The sequence below is a fragment of the Brassica oleracea genome, chromosome C5 (genome assembly GCF_000695525.1).
Source record: "Brassica oleracea var. oleracea cultivar TO1000 chromosome C5, BOL, whole genome shotgun sequence".
Lineage (NCBI taxonomy): Eukaryota > Viridiplantae > Streptophyta > Magnoliopsida > Brassicales > Brassicaceae > Brassica > Brassica oleracea.
In genome coordinates, this window is record NC_027752.1 from 27,706,397 (window position 1) to 27,720,733 (window position 14,337).

The following is a 14,337-nucleotide window of genomic DNA, read 5'->3' on the forward strand; positions in this document are numbered from 1 at the left end:
GAAAGGGAAGTTAACAAGTGCTCCTTTACTTGTACTCCCTGACTTTTCTAAAACTTTTGAAGTAGAATGTGATGCATCTGGAGTTGGAATTGGAGCTGTGTTGATGCAGGAAAAGAGACCTATAGCTTACTTCAGCGAGAAGCTTGGAGGTGCCACTTTGAATTATCTAACCTATGACAAGGAGCTGTATGCCCTGGTGAGAGCCTTGCAGGTGTGGCAACATTACCTTTGGCCTAAAGAGTTTTTGATCCATACAGATCATGAATCCCTTAAACATCTCAAAGGTCAACAGAAGCTTAACAAGAGGCATGCTAGGCGGGTTGAGTTCATTGAGACATTTCCTTATGTCATCCACTACAAGCAAGGTAAGGAAAATTTTGTGGCTGATGCACTATCCAGAAGGTATGTTCTTTTATCTTCAATGGAAACAAAGCTTTTGGGATTTGAACACCTTAAGTCTTGTTATGCTGATGATCCAGAGTTTTAGGAAGTGTTTAGACAGACTGAAAAACATGCTAGTGGTAAATTTTATCAAGTGAAAGGTTTTCTTTTCTATGATAACCGCATGTGTGTCCCTTGTGGTTCTTTGAGAGAACTTTATGTCAGGGAAGCTCATGGAGGAGGGCTGATGGGTCACTTTGGAGTCGCCAAGACACTGTCTACCTTGCAGGAACACTTCTATTGGCCCAGCATGAAGAAAGAGGTGGAGAAGGTATGTTCCAGGTGTGTTGTGTGCAAGCAGGCCAAGTCCAAATTCCAATCAACAGGTTTGTACACGCCACTTCTCATCCCTACTGAGCCTTGGGTTGATATCTCTACGGACTTTGTTTTAGGATTGCCTAGGACCAGGAAAGGTAGAGATAGTATCTTTGTGGTTGTTGACAACTTTTCTAAGATGGCACATTTCATACCTTGCCATAAGACTGATGATGCATCTTTAGTAGCTGATCTTTTCTTTAGAGAGGTTGTTAGATTGCCTTGCATGCCTAGGACTATAGTGTCTGATAGAGTGTCTAAGTTCCTTAGTTATATCTGGAAAACTCTGTGGGGAAAACTAGGACTAAGCTGTTGTTTTCAACTATTTGTCACCCACAAACTGATTGACAAACTGAAACAGTCAATAGGATTCTGTCCACTTTGCTGCGTGCTATCATTAAAAAGAACATCAGGACTTGGGAAGATTGTTTGCCTCATGAAGAATTTGCATACAATAGGTCAATGCATTTAGCTACTAAGCTTACTCCTTTTCAGGTTGTGTATGAGTTCAATCCATTATCTCCTTTAGACTTGTTTGCTTTACCTTTGAAAGAACAAGCTAACCTTGATGGCAAGCAAAAGGCCGAGTTTGTTAAGTCTTTGCATGAGCAGGTCAGGAAGAACATAGAGGCGCGCACCAAGATGTATGCAAGACAGAAGAACAAAGGCCGCAAGGAGTTGGTGCTGGAACCAGGTGATCTCGTGTGGATTCACTTGAGGAATGATAGGTTTCCTGCTGAAATGAAATCGAAGCTGATTCCAAGGACAGATGGTCCTTTCAAAGTGTTGAAAAGAATCAACAACAATGCTTATCAGATTGATCTTGAAGATAAGTATACTATAAGTACTACTTTCAATGTTTCTGACTTGATTCCTTTTGTTGCAGATGAATTGGATTTGAGGTCAAATCTTTTTAAAGGAGGAGGGGAAATCAAATCAGGCTTCAAAACTACAACAAGATGTTTATTATCCTTTTAAAACTGTGCTGAAAAAAAAGCAATTGATTTTTGGAGATAAGAAACATTTTGCTTTTAATGGGTTTGATTTTATGCAGAAACAAAGAAACCAAAGGAAGAGGCAAAACAAGTTCGATGATGATGAGAACAGGGTCAGAAATGGTGATCATCCCTTCACCAAAGCCAAGAGAAGCAACAGTAATTTGCTTGATCGGAACGAGTTTCAGACTTATGCCAATTTGGAAAAGATGTTGCATAAGGCAATTTTTGCTATTCAACAACTCAAAAAGAAGGAAAACACCAACACTTCTTCACCAAAACAACAATGTAATTTCTCTTCTCTTTCAAATTCCAATTTGAAAACTAATGTGTTGTCTTTTGATAAAAGCAAAGCTGTGAAAACCATAAGCAAAGCTCATTCTACCAGGTGTTTCAAATTCCATAGGATCGATCATTATGCTAACAAGTGTCAAAACCAGAAACCGTTGGTGAGTTTGGAGAGTGAAAATGTTGAAACCGAGCCAGACAAGGAAGGATTTTCAGACTTATTGCCAACTTTCGATGACTATGCACATGAGCCAATGGCAGGTAGTTCGGAATTAATTTTTCCGCTTGAAAAAGATTCTAAAAAGGTTTTGAACAAGAATGAATTTTCTGTTCCTTTGAATACTTTTGAAATGGGCGCATATGACCTTGGTGTTGGAAGCTTTGTGTCAATGCAGGATGAGACATTTAAAGAACAAAACCGCGGTCATCAAGCAAACCAAGAAGGACCTTCTTCCATTCAAAGGCCGAACCAAAGTCAAGGTGAGCAATGTTCTAATTATGATTCTTTGCTTATAGCCCTTTTCCTTTTAAAGTTACAGGTTTGAGGACAAATCTTTTTGAAGAGGGAGGGAATGATGTGCCCTTGGCTTGATCATGGGAAGCAGAAAAGATATATGTTCATTGTTTGACACATATCTTCCAAATCTCGAGGCTTCTACGCATGAAATCACTTGGAGAATGTTTTCAACTAAATTACGGAACTCCTCGAACAAGAATCAGATCAAAAGGAGTTCAGATGAAAGAGTTAGGCAATTTACAAAACCGGTGATCTTCAGTTTTCGCGAATTTGGGCCGTATGGATCGTCCAACCCACGTCTTGATCCTTACCACCATGGACCAGAACGAACAGAATGAACCTGGACAGTAGTCGAAGGGTCTCCTTGACTCATTTATTATTTTCTAGTCAAATTTCTTATTTCCTAGATTTGTGATTCCCACAAATAATTATGTCTTTTTTTGACCTTATCTAGTATAAATATGTAAACTCTTTTATGAATAAAATCAATCTATGTTTTTGAGTTTATTTTCGTTTCTTCTTTGAGTGAGAGAGAGAGTTCTTTAGCTAGTTCATTTGTGTGAACCGGCTTGTTGATTTGGTGGTCAGCCAATTCATATTTGTGTGTTGTTTGATGGTTAGCCAACGCACTACATTCTTTCTTAGGTGGTTAGCCTTAGATCGTGGGTATATCAAGAGCCATTCCGCATCTCTTGACGATCCTTTCAATCCATCTCAGTTCCAGAAGTACCATTTGCCTTCTCGGATCATATCCAACACCCAGCTAAAGTGATCCTTCCCGATTTAGGGTGTATCATTATGGGCAGTTTACTAAAACGGCCGAAACTTAAGCTAATGAGACGGTGGTTTCCGGGTTATCTTGGCGGTTGTGAACGGTGGGGACGAGCTCGACGAGGTCTCAGGGTGCGGTGGCGAGCTCACGTGGCTCCATTGCAAGGGTTTCCCACACACACACTCTCTCTCTCTCTCTCTCTCTCTCTCTCTCTCTCTCTCTCTCTCTCTCTCTCTCTCTCTCTCTTACATTCTGATTCTTGGAACAAAAATAAACTGATGGGCAGGTATTTATAGACAAAATAATTGGCTTTCGGAAATGGGTATGGGCCTTAGTAGTAGGCTAACAAATTCCGAGATTAAAATTGGGTCGTTACAGTATTGTCTGAAGCATGGGTGCAAGTAAAATGGAAAGAAGATTCAGCGTGCCAACACAAGCATTTTCAGAAGCAGGATAAAAGGCCACAAAGAGCGATAAAAATGAAAAAGACGATACAACCCATCATAAGAGGGTATACACGAAAGAAATTTTTGAGAGAAGTTAGGAGATATCACTGGGACGAGCCATATCTCTACAAACATTGCTCTGACGGGATATATAGATGTTGCGTTGCCGAAACTGAAATCTATGATATCTTATTCCAATGCCATGGATCCAACTACACTGGACATTTTGCAACCTTTAAAACGGTGTCAAAAATCGTTCAGGCTAGATTTTGGTGGCCGACCATGTTTCGCAATGCTCATGCATTCATAGCACAATGCGACAGATGCCAACGAAGGGGAAAAATCAGTAAAAGACATGAAATGGAACATAAATCTATTCTAGAGGTAGAAGTCTTTGATTGTTGGGGGAATAGATTTCATGGGTCCTTTCCTTTTTTTGTAAGGGAACAAATACATACTAGTCGCTGTTGATTATGTATCAAAAAGGGTAGAAGCAGTAGCCTCTCCAACAAACGACGCATCTGTAGTCATCAAACTTTTCAAAAGCATTATCTTCCCAAGATTTGGAATTCCTCGAGTAGTCATAAGTGACGGCGGAACCCATTTCATCAACAAAATTTTCAATAGATTTCTCCAAAAGAACGGAGTACACCAAAGAGTTGCCACACCCTACCATCCACAGACTAGTGGACAGTTGGAAGTCTCAAATCGGCAGATCAAGGAAATCTTAGAAAAGACTGTAAGGACCTCCAGGGAAGATTGGTCTAGAAAACTAGACAATGCACTCTGGGCCTACCGGACTGCATTCAAAACTCCATTAGGAACTACCCCATTTCACCTACTCTATGGAAAATCCTGTCACTCACCATTTGAGCTAGAACATAAGGCAACATGGGCTATAAAACTATTAAATTTCGACATCAAACCAACTGCCGAAAGAAGACTAATGCAGCTTAACGAGCTGGATGAAATTAGACACTTAGCCTACGAAAGTTCAAAGATATATAAGGAGAAAACAAAAGCATATCATGATAAAAAGATCATCTCCAGGCACTTCGAACCAAATGATCGAGTGCTGTTGTATAACTCTCGGCTTATGCTGTTTCCCGGAAAAATCTGATCTCGTTGGTCAGGTCCTTTCACTATTGTGAACGTCAATCCTTATGGAGCCATTACACTTATAAATGTTAAAGGAGACGAATTCACAGTGAATGGCCAATGAGTGAAACACTATTGGGCTAAACCACTAATTAGCAGGCCTATAAACTTAGGCCCCCTCACGATAATTAGACAGATCGAACATCGAGTCAAGCTAAAGACTTAAAATAAGTGCTGAATGGGAGGCAACCCATTTCTAGTTTTAGAATATTCCGGATTTAGTTTAACATATAAAAAAAATAATAATAATTATCGGCAAAACATAAGTGCCGTCGATCGACGAAGTTATCTCCTCATCGGTCGACGGAAAATCAACAATTCGCGGGCTCATTAAAGTCGACATTTTATCAAACCCGAAAACTCTTCGAAGCAGCTTCCACTCTTTTTCTCTCTCGTTTCTCGACCGAATCAAGCGATTCTTGTGCCTAATCCGCTCGATTTTCAACTCTCTATCCATTTCAGTCATTAACCCTCGATTCAACATGATGTATGAAATGAGGATGAAGAGGAGGTTCGACGTCGGCGACAGTAGCACAGCTCCGCCACCACCCACGGTTCGCGACCAAGATGCTTGGCCACACAAGCGCGAAGACGAACCCATCCCGCTCTTTGACCACTTCGATGACCCGCACAAAGCAGCGAAGAGCTCGAAATGCAGAAACCGCACGATCTCAGACTCGTGGGACGACTAGGACAGCACATTCTTCAACGAGTGGCTGAAGGTTTCTATTGAGCCAACATGATCTGTCAACCCAGACGTGATTCACTCGCTCTGCATCAGATCGGACCTCGAGGACATTTTCGTGTAGCTGGGTATGGGAAACATGGCCACCAACCCACAGGTCCTTTACCCGGAGCTGGTTCATCAGTTCATGGCCATGGTGTATGTAACACCCCCGAACCGTCCTAGGCATAGGTCGACCCACCGGCAAACAATCAAACAAGAACATGACCAACGGACGACCCACACCAAGGGGTTGGAGATGGAAAGCCAACCGGCCAGCCAACAATCAAACAAGAACATGACTGACCGTCCAACCCAACACCATGGTCCGGAAGCGCTACGTGACGGGTTAGGGACGATCTGGTCAGGGTCACAAAATTTACTCCACGACCTAGACAAGTTCATCCACTAACTCGTCCCGTTGCGTCAAGGCACAAGGCTTTGCAACCCGTACCTAGATTTAGCGTTTTCCGTTAGATCGAGGCCTAAGGCTTTTCAGCCCGTACTACGACCTAACGTTGTGTTAGACTGGACTAGTCAAATATCAGAGTACTCATGAAGCGCATATAAAACATTTACTTTTATTGATTGAGGAAATATCCATACATTGATATAATTCGAGACCAGTCCCGGCCTAATGCCAAATCGAGTCAACTATACAAAAATCCACATTACCGTTAACAAAAGACATGAAATCTACAGACATGAAATCTACTCCGGTGGTCCTAACGTCCAGCATCCAAGATCCGATCATCCTTACCTAAGGCTACCTGCAAAAAGGACAACGAAGTTGGATGAGTAACCTAATGTTACTCAGTGAGTTAGAATCCCCATTTAACAAATACAACCCCTCGCTATCCCACCGTAAACAATCTAAAGCGAGAGGTTCACCTAACAATAAATCAATTCAATTCAATAGATAAGCAATATCAGAAATACACAGCAAGATAATTAACGATATGAAATCATAACCGCTAATGACTTGCTAACCACTTAAACTCAAACTCAACTCAATTTAGGGTTCAACAACCCTCTACACCATCTACACTATCACTAGGGCCCTTTTTGACTTAGTGTTCCTCCTCTATCCTCGGCAATATCCTATCTCCCTACCACAAAGGCCAGAAGAAGGAACTTTCAACCGAATGCGGCCCAGAGTACGTTCGGGTCACCGCGCGACAGCCCCAGTACGTTCGGGCCACTGCCGGTTGTCACACGACGATTACGGCCCACAGTATGTTCGGGTCACCGCAAGACAGCCCACAGTACGTTCGGATCACTGCCGGTCACTACCCCGGCGTGCAACCACTCAGCCATAGGCCATGACCCCGTCTCTCTGAGTGTTCTCAATCCAGCGATTAAGAGGTTTCCTTAAACCCGCAGGGTACGAGGTCGAGGAAACACTAATCCACCTCAGACATGCGTAGCATTGTGGGTTACACAAATGCTATATGGTCAATACATGACTAATACTAAACCCCGTAAAATAACACAAGGTTTCAACTAGTAATCACAACCCCAATCAAACACATTCTAGAATCTAGCATAAAGACTAATTCCAGAATACCTAACTATCCACAACTTAGCGATATCATCTAAGCATTCATCATTCGCTAACTAACCAATCAACCTAACCATTAGCATGCAACTACGGTTCTCAAGCAATAACTAAGCATGCTATCAACTCAATCAACCAAACCTCAACAATTAACTAATCAAACCGTTACTCAGTTAGACCCGGCCCCCTGCCATGATCCAACTTCCAAGTAACAGGAACCTGAATGAAAACAAGTCATCAATCAATTGATCATAACTCACAGTGTTCTTTGCCGATAAGCAGCTGGTTGATCGGAGAAGACTTGGCCAAAACCCAATTGACGACATCACTGGAGTGGACTGGACTGATCTTGTCTAGGACCCAACCTCGGCTTCACCATGAAGAAACTGACAGGCCTCGACAGGCTGATCTGGACTCGGACAGAACCTCCTCTAGCTTCTGGACAGTTCTTCGGACTTCCCGGCGGAGTATCGAGCAGAACTTCGACTGATCTGAACCCGTAGAACTGAACTAACTCCCGACAGAACTCCACTTGATCATCAAAGGAACTGAGTGGCCTGGACGAATTCAGTTGGACGGAACCGTCCCTAGGCGCTGACTCGAAATCAGTAGAGAATTGAACTCGAAAACTCTCTAAAACTCTCGAAATAGCTCGAAATCACTTGCTTTCTTTTTCTACTTTTCTCTCACGTTTTTAACTTGGTTTGTATAGATCTGTATGTGAAGAAATGATCTGGGGTCGTGGGCTATTTATAGAAGACAGCAGCCAATCAGATTCAGGTTGGTGGCCACCCGTGTGTCGCTTCGCATGGCTCCGGACGCATGCACGGCGACACCTCGTGCTCCACATGTCTCTCAGCATGGCCAGGACACATTCAGGATGCCACCACTCCTCCCAGATCTCAGTCTGCATGACTGGAACACATGCCATCTCACACATGTCGATCAGCATGCTTCGGTTGCATGCGCGGAGACACCTCGTGCTTGGTCGATCCACCTCGTGCTTCTACATGTCAGGCTGCATGTACTGCTTCCATGCACGGTGACACCTCGAGCTTCTGTAGACACTCAGCTTGCTGGACAGTTGACACCACGTTCTGAACACTCACACCAAGCCACCTCGTGCTTCTCGGTCCATTCGTCTGGTTTCGGTTCTTCCGGTAAATTTCTGACCCGCGATCAATCCCGAATATTTTTCTACTCCCATTCTGATGTTCTCAATAATTTTTAATAAACTCCAGACACCATTATAACCTTGACGGTAATATTTCCCGAGCCTCCGGCTTCTCCGAAAAATATTACATAATACCAAAATTAGGGGTTCGTCCAATTTTGGGTTTTCCCGTCGTGCTTGATTCCCGTCGTGCTTGATTCCCGTCGTGCTTGATTCCCATCCTGCTTAATTCCCTTCCTGCTTCCAATGTCTTCGAAATAATATTCCGCATACACGAAGTTCCGCAGAAAACTTCGTACTGAAGAAACGTCGTTCTTCTAAAACGTCGAGCTTCTAAACCGCCGTGCTTCCAAAATTGTTATGCTTCCAAAACGTCTGTCTCATCAATCTAGGATATCTTCTAACTATGGTCGAGCAACTTATTCGACTCATAGTTCACTCACGATCACTTTTTCGACCACCTCGTTCTTCAAAATTTCCCGATCGATCTTTATCACTTGCGATTCGACCACCAAGTTGATGTTCGACCAATCTTCTGTCTTGACCATTCTTATCCCGAAGGGCGGGTTATCACAATGTAGGCCTATTACCGCAACGAGAGAGCAAAGCGAGCGAGCAAGGGTACCTTGACCTTCTTCATCTGTGGGATCCATTACAAAGTCCCTCTCTCGACTCTCTACACTATCTACGGGTTCCAGAACGCGGAGCTCGAGCACACTGTAGTACCCAGTTTCGAAGGGAGATCAGCGTTTTGGGGAAACATAGCTACATGATTCTTCGACTCGGGCTAAACCCTTCAGACAGGCATCCGTCACCCGACTCTACGCTACTTCATGAAGGTCCTTGCCAACACTCTGTCGTGCATGATGGAACCTAGTAAGGTTTGTGGGAACCGAAATTCACACCGTCAATTTCCGTTGAATTAGGAAAGTTAGGAAAGCCCTAATTTCCCAGAGGTCCCGGATATCTGCTAAACCACACGTCAAGCAATCAAGAACACGAAAAGACAGACGGGAAAACTATTAGAATCGAAAAGAGAACGAAACTGGTCTTATACCAAATCTGCGTATGAGCGTTACAACAAGGTAAAGGCCTTGGCTACTAGAGCTGTCGGCGAAATATCCTAGTTGTAGCACCTAAGATTGCAGAAAACCTAATTGAGTCGCAGCTCGAATAACAAAAATGGAAAGTTGCCTAAATCGCTCTAAGTATTGCTCTAAGTAATAATTCTTGTCTGTTCGTCCCTTCAGCTTCGATCCCCTTATATACTCCTTCTAAGGCGGTTTACCTTTTCCCTTTCTGCCCTTGGTCGAGTTTATCTTCAGAAACTTGACATTTATCTTCTTTTGGGCGACAAATGATAAACCGTCGTAACGACTGGGCTTGATTTCATAAAATCGTAAGTGGGCTCTTTGCCGTGTTCTGATCCTTTATGGGCCGTTTTCCGACTTTGGCGTCTTTATGATTTTATAATAAGGATGCTTCCGAAACGACGTCAATTTTGAAGAACATTCAAATTCCTCGTATAGCGTAGGCAACCTTGGGTGTTCAGCTAACCATTGCCGTTTTATACGAACAATCCGAATGTTCATCAAGAAAAAAAGAGTTCTTGCGGTTTTTCAATCTTAAAGTTCCAATGATACCTCTGATCGAGACGAAACAAGAATGAGTTTGATGCAATCTCAGGAGAGGAGTTACGAGGACGAGTGAGAACACAGACTCTGGTCGATTCAGCTCGGCCATTCGCCGAACTGGAATGGTCCAGCTCGGCGAACGGCCGAGCTGAATCCGCGTTTGATCCAGCTCGGCCGTTCGCCCAACTTGGCTGGTCCAGCTCGGCGAACGGCCGAGCTGAATCCGCGTTCGATTCAGCTCGACCGTTCTCCGAGCTGGACCAAGTGTTCGATCCAGCTCGGCCGTTCGCCGAACTGGGCCGAGCTGAATTCCACGGATGATCTAGCTTGTTCGATTCGACGAACTGATCATTAGACCTTTGATAGTTTTTTCCGTTCTTTCTTGACTTCTTTTTTGTTTTTATGGAAGAGAAGATTTTATCGGAAGTTTTTCCGATGTTGATTTCGTCATAGCCGATTTTGACCCCAACAAGGTTCGGGTACATGAGCTTACATTGGTCTACTACACGGTGAGGACCTTGGTTCCCTTGGAGGGAATCGAGGAGCCCGCAGACGACGAGTAGCACAACCTCGTAGCCATTTTCGCTGAGCATCTCGTCAAGCTCAAGATGCGGCCGTTCCAGTCATCAGGAGCGCAGAAGGAGACGGTCGGGAGTCTACTTACCCCGATCTTCGAACATTTCGGAGTCCCGTTAGACGATTCTGCGATGGATGACTGGATCGTCTACATGGATGCAGCGCACCTCACGAGCGTACAGTGGCTAAAGGATAACCGTTACTGAAGCTTCAGGGATGCGGACGACACTCACGGACTTTGACACATGCCTCCCCAGCATCCAATTCCATCCTGACCCACGCCTCCTCCATCGACCATGCCGCGACGCTACACGGTCCAGCGCCCTGGAGGAACTCAGCCGGATCAGCCCGAGGCCGCACTTCCACCATTCCCGCCTATGCCAGACATGTCTACACGCCCTGAAGGATATTTCCAGCGCGTCGTAGTCAATGCTCTCACCGTCATCTGGGCTAGAGTATCGAGATGTCGCTGTTCGAGTAAGAGGAGTGTGCGAGCCAGCTCACCATCAGCAGCAGGACCATCACGCCAGCGCAGAGGCAACTCCCAGGAGACCAGCGACGAGACCACTGATGAGGACTAGTCCTCATATTTCTATCCCTATCTACGTATGCTTTCTTCTGTTCTCGTACTTTTAAGATTTATTCTCGGATTTATTATCTTATGTTATGACTGGAGTTTATCTATTCGCTAATCATGCACGTGTTTGGATTGTCTAACATAGCTAAATTGGCGGATTGATACTCATAGTGTGATGAGTTAGACCCGTACATTGCAGCTAGCGCAGAAATTTTTTGTCTCTACGCTGTCGATCGACGAAAAGGTGGTTACGTCGATCTACGGTAGGGCGCTTATGTCGATCAACTAAAAGGTGTTTATGTCGATCAACATTCTAGACAGAAGGGTACAAACATGCTTTTCTCTTGTTTAACATCTAACGTAGTACTTATGATTTATTCTCTAACCAATCTTAGACTAAATATCACTGGGGACAATGAAATTTAAGTCTTGGGGAGGTATTTACTGATAATAGTTTGTTATATGATTTATATTTAAAAATGTTTTCAAAAAGTTTTATCGAGTCAAGAAGGGGATAATGAACTTTTTAAAGTTGTTACTTGTTATCTAACTACTATACAGCACCACTATTAGACTAACTAACTGCAGAAAGCACTATTGATAATAAAGTGGATCAACCTGTCAACTATGGCAACACTTGCTCAAAATGTTTGAAGGAACCAATGCTGACCTCCAATCTAACCTGACTTAACTGCTTGTCTTGGGGGTTTGGTATGCATTGGATCGGATTCCTCTTTCAGGTCTGAAAGGTACAAGTCTGTAAATTTTTGGTTTTTTTCTCTCCTCTCTTTGGCATCTCAAGAAAAATAAAAAAAATATTATTAAATGATTGAAATGATTTCCTGAAAGAGGGAGAGGGGTAGGAGTGTCTCCTATGACCCCATTATTCTAAGTCTGAAGGGAATGATCACAGATTGTGGAAATGAGGGGTAGGAGTGTCTCCTATGACCCCGGTATTTGCTACCCTTTGTTTAGAAAAAAAAATTATTTTAGAGATTCAGAAAAGAGAGATGTAGAGAAAAGAAACCAGAATAAGACTACCTGATTACTCAGATACCTACTGGAGTAAGAATCCATGTGTCCCTTGATCGATACTCCCATGATTTAGTCCACACTTTTTATTTACGCAAGAAATGAGGTTAGTAGAGGAGAAAGTCAAATAAGATCTGTTGAGTTGCTGGCTAGTTGTATTTGGTTGCTATACTAGGATAATGTATGATGTGCTTCTAAAGATAGGATTCCTTTGATATGGTTAGCAATATTATAGAAGTGATGATTCCAAGTTTGAAACTTAAGTGAATCCCCGTGTTTTTAAACCTCTCTCAGAGAGACTGCTCTAGTATGTTTTGCTTGAGGACAAACAAAAGAGTAAGTCTGGGGGAGTTGATAGACCATGGATTTCACCCACTTTTATCCATTGTTTATGCATGTTTTTAGAGTCTTTCATATGCATTTGGACCCTTTTTAGAGCAATTACAGGTTCAGGTACTTACTAGAGGAAAATGATGTATTTGAAGCTATTTGGAGATCTTTTGAGCTTTGCTGGAAATAAGAGATGGTCGATCATTTATCAGAATATCGACCGACGGTTACCAAGAAATATCGATCGATGTTGAGCTCTTCTCATCGTTTAACGGCGAAGCCACCCGAGAGTTAATGACAAAATTAGAAGATTGCAAGTTTCACAAATGTTTCAATAATTACATTCTAAGTCCCTGGCCGCCTGTTAGGCTATATTATTAGGATTTTGTATCATTTTAGAGGCAGACTTGCCTAGCGTCCTTTTGGGTGACCTAGTTTTGGAGAGAAGCAACAAACCACCATTGGAGAGAGAGCTTAGGATAGGAGAGAGTTCTGAACTGCAAAACAGAGAAGATCTTGAACTCCCTTGCTTTCATTTACTTTATTGCTTACTCTTGTTTTTCACTTTAATTAAGTATTATTCAGACCATCATAACTATGTGTTTCATGAATATGTCTGAGTAGTCCTTGCTGTTAGGTTTATGTTTCTCAATACGTTGATACATGTAATGTTAACTTAAACTGTTGCTAGGATGTTTAAAAACATAGTTCTTCATCTACTTGTTGTTAAAGATAAGTTTAGGATTGATCACCCTTTAAACTTAGATCCTAGGATTAATTGAGAACAAGCCATTGTTTGACTTAATACCTGAAAATAAACTAGTATGATCTAATTAACGAGATACAGATGAGAGTTGGTCCAGAATATTAGAGAACACAAATCAAACCTGTTCGTAAAGCTTTCTGGAAGAAGCGTCGATCGACGTAACGATAGTTCTGTCGGTCGATACTTTGAAAGGTGTATCGACCGATATTCTTTATGAATCATCGGTCGACACTTTCTCGCGATTAACATACGGTAGTTGAAATCCGAGATCCAGATTAGATAATCTGATTGATTATATCTAAGTTTGAGTTCGAGAACAATTAATATCAATAAACCCCTAAAAACCCAAATTAAGTTATTTACTTATCATACCTGAGATAATACATGAATCTAACCATTCTCCCAATTGTTAACAACCTCAAAACAAATCAATCGAGCAATAACTTTGCTCGCCAATTCATTTACCGCTTTAAAAATCTCTAAATCTAACTTTAATTCGAAGACTATAAATCTACTGTGTAATCCTAGAGCATCTGTGGATTCGATCCCTCAGTACTACATCTGAACCTCTTATTTGAGAGAATAATTCACTCCGTAGGCTAATTTGAGTGATATCACTTCACTAAGAAGCCCGACGGAAGTACACAAATTGATAGGAAGAATGGTAGTCTTAAGCAGGTTTATCTCACAACTATCAGATAAGTCCCATGCCTTCTTCGAAGCCCTCAATAATCCAAACAACTTCAAATGTGACGAGAGCGCCCTCATCAAGGTAAAGGAGTACCTCACCATGCTTCCCCTACTATCAAAGCCCAAAACAGAGAAATATTGTTGCTCTATTTGGCGGGATCAGAGCATGCAATGTCTGCCGTTCTGGTGCGAGAAGAAGGAAAAAGGAAATATCTGGTGTATTACGACAACATATCACTCCTTGACGAGGAGACACAGTATAACCACCTCGAAAATCTGGTTATAGCCCTGGTCGTAGAAACTGGAAAATTGTGCCCTGATATTGCTCAAATTAACCTTAATGT

The 14,337-nt window shown here is 42.5% G+C and overlaps 1 pseudogene; it reads left to right on the top strand.

Annotated features, from left to right (window-relative positions):
* Window positions 1-5,624, top strand: part of LOC106344900 — an 8,483-nt pseudogene extending 2,859 nt beyond the window's left edge.
* The last annotated feature ends 8,713 nt before the right edge of the window (window positions 5,625-14,337 follow it).